Genomic DNA, 10520 nt, shown 5'->3' on the forward strand with positions numbered 1-10520 from the left:
ATGAATCTAAAAGTATGAAAAGACTTTTTCCTGCATGAGGTCACTCATGGTGCTAAAGGCTTATTCTGACAAAAGTGACTTGAAAGTGACCCGGTGGTGAGAAAAGGGTTGCAACTCCTCCCCAGCGCTTGGTACATCCTGTATCCTCTTTGAGGGGAAGCCTGTATCCTACTTTGTGTAGCTCATGGCCTCTGCCTTCTCCCAAATCCTCAATACACACACACTGCCTACATTCACCACCAATCACCATCACATTCTTTTATGTTACACTTTTATGTGTAACATAAAAGAATGGTTTGTGCCAGGCATGGTGACACATGCCTCTAATCCCAGTGGCTCAGGAGGCTGAGGCAGGAGGATTGCAAGTTCAAAGCCAGCCTCAGAAACTTAGCAAGGCCTTAAGCAACTCAGTGAGACCCTGTCTTTAAGTAAAATATTACAAAAGGACTGGGGATGTAGCTCAATGGTTAGGCATCCCTGGGCTTAATCACCAGTACCAAAAATAAATAATGGGTTGCAATCAACTTGCTTCTTTTTGTGTGCTCTACTTTTCAACTTCTTCTTTCTCCCCAGAGGCGGTCTCGTAGGCAAGCAGAGGGGGAAACAGAGGACTGTGTATCTCAGACAAGCTGAGGTGACAGGACCCTCCCCATTGGCTGGTGATAGGGCATCTCATCTTTAGTGCCAAGAGCTAACACAGAGTAAGTGATTCTGGTCTTCTTCCACCTCCTATCAACTTAAACACAGATACTTTGAAGGCAACTGGGAAGGAAAAGTTTGGTGGTCCCTATTTGAACAGTTCTCCAACTTAATCACCCAAATACTATTCTCCCTTTTTTTTGCCATATTCATGCAGACAATTATGATTTGATAATAGTTTTCTTTAAATATTAACTTTAATTATGTAAGAATTCGTTTATTTGCTGTGTATTCACATTTAAATGGGATTTATCTGACTTCAGCAGAACACAAATAAAACTGGAAAGTTATAAAACCAAAAAACTAAATAAACCAATCAATAAATGGGCTAAGGAACTGAACAGACACTTCACAGAAGAAGAAATACAATCAATCAACAAATATATTAAAAAACATTCAACACCTCTAGCCATTAGAAAAATGCAAATCAAAACTACACTGAGATTTTATCTCACTCCAGTCAGAATGGCATTTATCAAGAACACAAACAAAAATAAATGTTGGCAAGGATGTGGGGAAAAAGTCCCACCACATTGCTGGTGGGACTGCAAATTCATGCAACCACTATGGAAAGCAGTATAGAGATTCCTCAGAAAACTTGGAATGAAATCACCATTTGACCCAGCTATCCCACTCCTTGGCATATACCCAAAGGACTTAAAATCAGCACACTACAGTGATGCAGCCACATCAATGTTTACAGCAGCTCAATTTACAATAGCTAAACTGTGGAACCAACCTACATGCCATTCAATAGAAGAATGAATAAAGAAATTGTGATATATTTATATATACACAATGGAATGTTACTCAGCCTTAAAAAGTCCAATTATGGCATTTGCTGGTAAATGGATGAAACTGGAGAATATTATGCTAAGTGAAATAAGACCAATCCCAAATAGCCAAAGGCTGAATGATTTCTATGATATGTGAATGCTAATTCATAATAAGGGGGGAATGTAATAGAGGCACTTCAGATTAGAGAGGAGTGAAGGGAGGGGACAGGGTTTGAGGTTGGAATGATAGTAGAATGAATTGGACTTTATTATAATACATGCATCTATGATTACACAACCTGTGTTAACTCTACATCATGTACAATCAGAAGAATGAGAAGTCATACTCCATTTATGTATGATATGTAAAAATGCATTCTACTGAATATATAACTAATTAGAATAAATTAAAAATTGGAAAGTTAAATAGATGGTCCCCAGAGAATAAAACTGAAAGCCATTACCTATGTATGTATTTATTTTTTGTGAAACAGAAAGTTCAACTTTATTTATAATCATTTTAAATTAAGAAAATTTGAAATTTTACTCCTCTCTATTATCATCTCCTCTCTTACCATGCTTTATTTTTCCACGTGATCTCCTTCTGTAAGTAGTATTAATAATATAATATTATAGTACACTATAATATATAGTTATATAATACAGTTAACATACTTTAACATACTTTTTACTATAATGTATAATGTACCATATAATATTAATAATACAGCAGATTACTTATTTTTTAAAATTTTTTTGTGTGATTTCTTTCTCCCAACTAGAATGTAAGCTATACAAGGGCAGAGATTTATGTTTGTGCATTATTTGTGACCAGGGCCTAAGCCATATTAGTTCTTAGCAAATATTTGTTGCTGAATAAACCAATAAATGAATGCAATAACAACTTCCTGTACTGAATCAAGGCTAGATATATTATTATAATATTATGTATTTTTTATATTTCTCATAGTTAATAACTAAGACAATTATACTAATTATTTTATTTAGCTTGAATGTGTATTAGCATAATATCTATCTCTCACGATTTTATAAATAGCTACTCAAAGTGTTTACACAGGTACACTCAGAATTCTCTAGCACATCCCCAGTGGTGTGTGTGGTGCTGATTTCGTTCTAACAGTTTCTTATCCAATAGTAAAAATGGGAACCTGGTTTTCTACCTCTCCAGGGACCTTTCCAACTTAGACTTCTGAATTGAGAGAAGTCTTAAAAAATACAGGGTGTGGTACTTGGCTCCAAGCAGCACTAAAATTTCAGGAGGTACCACAGCATTGTAGGAGGAAGCTGCAAAGCATGGGCTAGGGAGACAGATTGCCTGGATTTGGTTCAGGCTTTACCATCTTTTTTCCGTGTGACCTTTCTTAGGCAAATAACTTAATTTCTCTGTGCCCCAGTTTCTTCATCAGCAACATCGTGGCAATACCTACTCCATTTGGTTGTCTGATTTTGAACATCAAAGTTTGTATGCGTATAGTATTAAGGAGTACTTACCAGGTGATAAGTGATAAATAATATTAGATAATGTTATTATGAAAATAATTAGTAACTGCAATTATACATAATACCTTTTCTCTAGGTGAATCCAAAACACCTAGAGAAAAGATCAGATCAGATCAGATCAATTAGGGTCATTCTACAAAGCTGCTGTCATGACTGCAGACTGGCTGGCAGCTGACCCTGAGGACCTCTGGAGATGTTTCTGTCATAGACCACTCCTCTGATATCCCCCAAAGAAGAGGCCAAACAGTGAGGAGTTCAGAAATGACTATTGTTTATCTCCTGTCTAGTCTATAAGAGATTTATTAACATACTGTTTACAGACCACATTGAATGTGACCAGTCAGTATCTGCTTGCACTTACTAAGAATAGGGATAAGATTATGACTTCACTGCATGTCCTTTATTAATAGAATCAGTAAGCAAGTGCATTAGAATAACTCTCCCTTGAACTCCACATCTCTACCACTTCTGGATGACTCCTTGCATAGCAGGTGGACATCTTTTTGCCATGGTTTGAATGATTGTTCCCCAAAGGCTTGGTCCCCAGGGAAAATAGTATTGAGGCGTGGCAGAACCAGTTAAAAAGTGAGGCATTGGCTGGGGATGTAGCTCAGTGGTAGATTACTAGCCTAACAAGAATGAGTCCCTCTGTTCAATCCCCTTCTACCATAAAAAAAGAAGTGAGACCTAATATGAGGTCCTTAGATCATTGCGGGGCATGGTCTTAAAGGAGATCATAGAACCTTGGTCTCATCCTCTCTTGCTCACTCTTGCTTTTGGCTTAAGAGGTAAGTAGTTAGCTCTGCCTTTGTTCTTGCCATTATGTACCAACTCAGCAGAAGCCAGAAACAGTTTGTGCTACCCAATCTTGAATTGGAATCTTCAGAATCATGAACCAAAAGGAATATTTTCTTTTCAAAAGTTAATTGTCTCAAGTATTTTGTTATAGTAATATGAAGCTGATTAATACATTTTGCTTCCCCTGTTTCCTTTGGAAGTCTCTTCCCTGCCCTATTGTTTCAACCTTTAGCATTTACCCATAATCTCCTGAAGGGTACCTTCACTGATACAAGGATTAGCACTATAACTTATGTCAACAGATGCTGTCACATCTTAATTACTACATTCATGATGATGAATAACAAATATTTTTTCTTTGTCTTTCCTATTTTACAAAGCAATTGGAGGTCAGGGATAATATTCATTCATTTATTTATTAATATATTAACCTAACAAAAGTTTACCGGTAACTGTTACTAAACTCATCCTAGGTGCCAGGGATGTAGCTGTGAATCAGAGAATATGAGCATTTCCTGTATGTAGCTCACATAAAAGGAAAGAGAGATTGCATAAGTACATAAATTATGTCGAGGGCTACCACAGAGAAATACAGGGATCTCTGGTAGAAGATAAAGGAAGGCTATAATCTGTTTGGGAGCCTAGGGAAGATATTACTGAAGGGATCGTGGGGAGTTGGTTTTAGACAAAGGATGAAGAAGGTAGAGAAAGAGGAGGAGAGGGAAGAAGAGGAGGAAAAGGAGAATGAGGAAGTGGAGGAGGAGGGGGAAATAAAAAAGTTATTCAGCGTTCAGGCAGTCCTAGTACCTAGCATTGTACCTGGGTACATGTACCTCCCACATTTGTTGAAAGATTTTGCCTTTGTCCCCTCACATATATTCACACATCTTCTTTCCTGATTTTTTTTCTTTTAATTTATTTGAAGGATTAAGATTTATCAATAGCTAAGCAGATGACAGCCTATGTTGGATAACGTGACTGGGGGAAGGTCAAAAGATCAATCTTCTCACAGGGGAAGAAGAGGTACGACTCTCTCAAAGTGACCCCTGCTGTATTATAGATTTGCTAAGTAAGGTGTAAGTGATAACACAAACCCTTGCTTGATGCTGAAAGGAGAAGCAGTTCTTCCCTTTCAGGTCCTGGACAGTTGTAATGACTTGATGTCAGACAACACAGGCAAAAATCGGGGATATCAAAGAAAACAGAAAAGTTCTGTTTTAGTGACCCTTTTGAAACTTTCTACAACCAGAAATTTCTATAAATCAGCCAGGCAAATAGTATTTTAACTTTAAGTATAGTTTAAAGTATAGTTTTTACTTTAAGTTATCTTTGGGAAGCACCATAGTTTTCAGAGTTTTTGCCCTAGAAATCATATTATCCATGAAGTACAATAATCCCATTCAACCTACAGTGAACAAAACGGAAACACTCCTGTCCTTGTGGAGCGTGGAGTCCAGGGACTTGGACAGCCAAAGAACACCAACAACACTAACACATCAGCGAGTTTTACTAAATGTGGTGATGCGAGAGGATGAGTAAAGACTGTGCATGGAGAGAGCGGGATGACTCTGTGGGTGACATCCACACCAAGAAGTGACATTTGGATTGTATGTATTGTGGAAAAGCTGAGAAAGAGAGTTTCAGGTAGAAAGATGAGCTCTGAGGAGAGGAAAAAACCAGAAATGAGAAATATTGCTGAAGGCCTATGTAGCTAGAACATAATGATTAAGGGTAAAATTGGGATGGGTCCAAATTATGCAGCACTTCATGCCCCATTGTGAGGTTGTTGGAGTTTTCCTTAAATGCAATGAAAAACCATTGGAAAATTTGAATTTGGTTTCAAGCAAACAAATCAGTGGTGAGTGAAAGTGGGTGTGATCACTCTAAACTCCAGACAATGATGGGTAGATGAGTAGCAGTGGCAATAGAGAAACTGGACTTTTTCTAACTCATATTAGAAGTGGAATTGCAAGGACTTGAGGACGAATTTGATCTTGAGATTGAGGGAGAGAGAGGTTCAAGGTATATTTCTTTTTTTTTTCAATTTATTTTTTAGTTGCAGTTGGACACAATATCTTTATTTATTTTTATGTGGTGCTGAGGATTGAACCCCAGGCCTCACACATGCTAGGTGAGCACTCTACCACTGAGACACAATCCCAGTCCTAGAGGGATATTTCTAGGTGGACAATTAACTCCTTTTTAAATTTTTTAAAATTAATTAATTTATTTATTTTAATTAGGTATATATGACAGCAAAATGCATTTTGATTCATTCTACACAATTACAGCACAACTTTTCATTTCTCTGTTGTACATGATATAGTATCACACCATATGTGCCGTTATTCATGTACCTAAGGTAATGATTTTCATCTCATTGCACCATCTTTCCTGCCTCCATGCCCCTTCCCACTACTCTTCCCCTTTACCCCATCAAAATTCCTCCATTTTTCCCATTGCCCCTCCACATTATGGATCAGTATCCACTTATAAGAGAGAACATTCAGCCTTTGGTTTTTTGAGATTAGCTGACTCCACTTCACATGATATTCTCCAACTTCATCCATTGACCTGCAAATGCCATAATTTTATTCTCCTTTAATGCTCAGTAATATTTCATTGTTTATTTATTCCATAGTTTTTTTTATCCATTCATCTATTGAAGGGTATCTAGTTTGGTTCCATAGTTTAGCTATTGTGAATTGAGCTGTTATAAACATTGATATGGCTGCATTACTATAGTATGCTGATTTTAAGTCCTTTAGGTATAGACAGAGGAGTGGGACAGCTGGGGCAAATTGTGGTTCCATTTCCAGTTTTCTAAGTAATCTCCATACTGCTTTCCAGAGTGGAAAACAATGTACAAAACAATTTGCAGTCCCATCAGCAATATATAAGTGTGCATTTTTCCCTACATCCTCACCAACACTTATTGTTGTCTGTATTCTTGATAATTGCCATTCTGACTGGCGTGAGATAAAGTCTTAGAGTAGTTGATTTGCATTTTACCCTGCACCTAATAGAGAAAAAAAAATGTCAGCCCAAATCTTCATCACATTGGATTAGGCTCCAACTTCCTTAAGAAGACTCATAAAGTGCAAGAAATAAAATCAAGAATTAATAAAAGGGATGGGCTCAAACTAAAAAGCTTCTTCTCAACAAAAGGAACAATCAATGAGATGAAGAGAAAGCCTACATTTGGGGAGCAAATTTTTGCCACACACGTATTAGAGCACTAATCTCCAGGATATATAAAGAACTCAAAAAGCTTAACACCAAAAAAACAAACAATCCAATCAATAAGTGGGCTAAGGAGCTGAACAGACACTTCTCAGAAGAAGATATACATTGGATCAACAAATATATGAAAAAATGTTCAGCTTCTGTAGTAATTAACTACTTCTTTAAAAGGTTAACAAGAAAGGCTTGACCTTTACCATCTATGGTGAGGAAAGGCCTCAGAGTTCTGGGGAAAGTCTGGAAACTTGAGGGACAGAGTTAAGCACACAGCTTGCAAGGCAAGCTTCTTCCCAAGTTTGGTGTTTTTGAGATATTATGTATTAACTCCAAAGCAGGGGGTCGGGGTGCAAACCACCTTGAGGCTTGTGTTGTTACCACGAAAACAATGAGGCTGAGATGGCTAGGTGAGGCCTTGAAGTGAAAACCAGGATTTTCACTCAGAAAATTCCCAAGGGCCTTGGAAAGTAGGTTACAAACAAGAAATGAACTTTCTCCTCTGGGTCTCCCATTTCCAAGCTGTGTTCCCTTCTGTAGCCAGCTTGGCTTCTTTCTTGGTTATCATCCTTATCCTGCCACCTTATAACCAGGTGAACTTGTAAACTTATCTTCTCTCAGCATCAATGTCCTCATCTTTGAAGAAGTTAGGATAATATTCACCTTGGCCTAATAAACGGATATTTAGGTGGACTATGTTTGTGAAAACCTGAGCCCATACCTGGCATGTGGAAGGGTCTCTCTGAATTTTAGCTGTTCTGCAATGTCATCACCTCCCCCCATATCTGCCTCTTATGAAACTCTTGAAAGCCCCAGCCTTTTCCTTCAGGTCCTCAAGTATTTGGAAATCTTTTGAATATCTCCTACCTCACCATCTCCAAACTATCCCATAGGTCTCTGCTTAATTTACTCTGAAAGACAGGTCAGGTGCAGCGGCTGGTGGAGAAAAGGATTGTCAGAAAGGGGAGAGTAAAGATTTCATGGTCTGTCTCATGTATCCATAAGTCAGCTTTCTTTAAATATTTACGTCCTGTATTTACTTTTCATTATTATTCGATTTATTTCTTACAGTTGATCTGAAGTGTGAAATTGAGAGCCTAGAGCCTGCCAACACTTCCACGTTAGAAAAAATGGATAATAAAGAAGCTGGATTTTTCAGGGTTCCCCCCCCACACACACACACACCTTTTTTCTTTTCTCCACCAAGGACAACAAACCCTTGGGAGGGCTGTGTTTGCCCACTGCCTCTCTGCCTCCTCTTGGGATATTATTATTTAACATGGCTCTGGCCTCAGCTCCTGTATAAGCTGGAGAACTTTACTGAGGTGCTGGAAATGACTGCTCTGGACCAAGTGGGTTAAACTCTGAGTGAAGATAAAAGGAAACATAGGACCAAGTCTATAGAGGGAAACTTAATGTCAGAAAAGCAGCTTTCCTCATCCCTCCCATGCCTACATTTATTTTTTATTTTTATTTTTTTGTGGTCCTGGGGATTGAACCTAGAACCTCTCACATGCTGGGAAAGTGCTCTACCACTGAGCTATACCCCCACCTGGCTATTCTTACCTTAACTCTTTCAGGTTTCTTCTTTTACCTGAAGACCAAAATCCTACCTTTTTCTAAGTGTCTGTTTTTTTCTTCTAATAAATTTCTCAATCCTTAATAAAACCCCAACCCATTTTCCAAATAAATCTGAAAAAGTCTTAACTTTGGTGGAAACATAATTTTCCAAAGTGATAAAATCAGGACTCTTGGACAAATGCAAAATGAATATATAAATCATATTAATTATTGAATTGGATGTTAAAACTGACCTCCAGAATGTTTGAGGAAGTCAGGTGTGGTGGCATACACCTGTAATCCCATGACTTGGGAGGCTGCGGCAGGAGGATCTCACGTTCAAAGCCCAGAAACTTACTGAAAACCTGTCTCAAAATGACATATAAAAAGGGCTGGGAATGTGGCTTGTGGTGCAGTGTTAAGCACCCCTGGTACCAAAAAAAAAAAAAAAAAAAAAAAAGGAGAAACTAGGTATTTACAGGCAATGTGTACAGGAGGAGAAGAGTAGATTTACTCAAGCTATCTCACTTGATCTTACAACTGGAAATAAAATGTGCAACTGATTAATCTCTAGGATACCCAATAAACTGACTCAATCGTTGAGTTTCTCTAGATCATAGTAGCCAGCTCTTGTGTCACCTGAATCAGTAGCTAGAATGAATATTAATCTCTTTTTGTCTTTCTGAGGGAGCCTCATTCAGAACATTAAAGGCACAAGTGTCTGATACTAAAGTCAGATAAATGAATTTTATACCTTTTATCCCAACTTTCTTTGGTCCTGCCAAATTGTTTTAACTGCTTCTACTGAATCACAATAAGCCCAAACTTAAATATTCCATCCATGTCCTCATCTCTTATAATATCCTCCCACTTTACAGCAGATAGATAAATAAATGAAAATAGAAGAAAGAAGAACAGATGAAAGTAACATTTCCAGGTGGATGCTGACCTTGTGCTAGTCTTGATCCTGTCACACTGTGTGTCTGGTGTGCTATGCTTGTGTCGAAACCTGGAGATCCATTCTAAAAAAACACTTTCACACATGGGGGCCCAAGTAATCTTGCTTTAAAAGCTCTTCTAAAACAAAGTGGGAAAAACTGTTTCGCTTCACCTACAGAGGGGTCACTTAACAACCCCAGGAAAACTGAGTTTTCACATTATAATAAAAAATTGGGCCAAGACCTTTCTCAGAACACTAAGTATCTGGCCTTCAACATGGGAACAGAGTATCAGTAGCAGAATTCAAGACTGTTAGAACATGCTCTTGTCTCCCCAAAGACTTCACATGTAATAATGCCACAAGTGGTAGATTTAACCATTCTTTCAGGCTACCATATTATTCTGAATGAGGTTTTCAAGGTCTTTACCTCAGGATTAAATTAACAATGTCCTTCTTTAAACATTTCCAAACAGCTCAATTTATAGACCTTCCTTATTTTATCTATAGTTAAAGAATAGCTGGAGACCCAGAAAGGAGAAAGAGGTCACAGTGCTTCATGACAATTTACCCTGGATTCCTAGCAAGCTGTTATCTGTCATTGTCACTAACATGGAGCAATTTTTGAACATAGAAGCAAAGAATATGTGGCACATTAAGCTTCATGCCAATTCCTCTGTGTTTCTTGGGGTTTGCTTGCCCTCAAAATTGAGAGTAGATCTTTGTTCTTTCTTTTGACCTAGTGGAATGACTAATGACTATCTGGTTCAGGTATTTAATTACTGGGATTAAAATACATTGTGAATCAGAGGGAATGGAGCTCCCAATATTTTCTCAATTTTTATTACCACTTCTATTTTGGCTCCTAAGACATTGTAGGGTGATGATTTCAAGGAAAATGAAACAAGTGCTTTGCATCATACAAGATCCTAAGTTCCCAGAATTTTCTGGAAAATAACCTACATCTGACTTTCTTCAGAGACCTTTATGAA

Source organism: Ictidomys tridecemlineatus, chromosome 1, assembly GCF_052094955.1.
Source record: "Ictidomys tridecemlineatus isolate mIctTri1 chromosome 1, mIctTri1.hap1, whole genome shotgun sequence".
NCBI classification, from domain to species: domain Eukaryota; kingdom Metazoa; phylum Chordata; class Mammalia; order Rodentia; family Sciuridae; genus Ictidomys; species Ictidomys tridecemlineatus.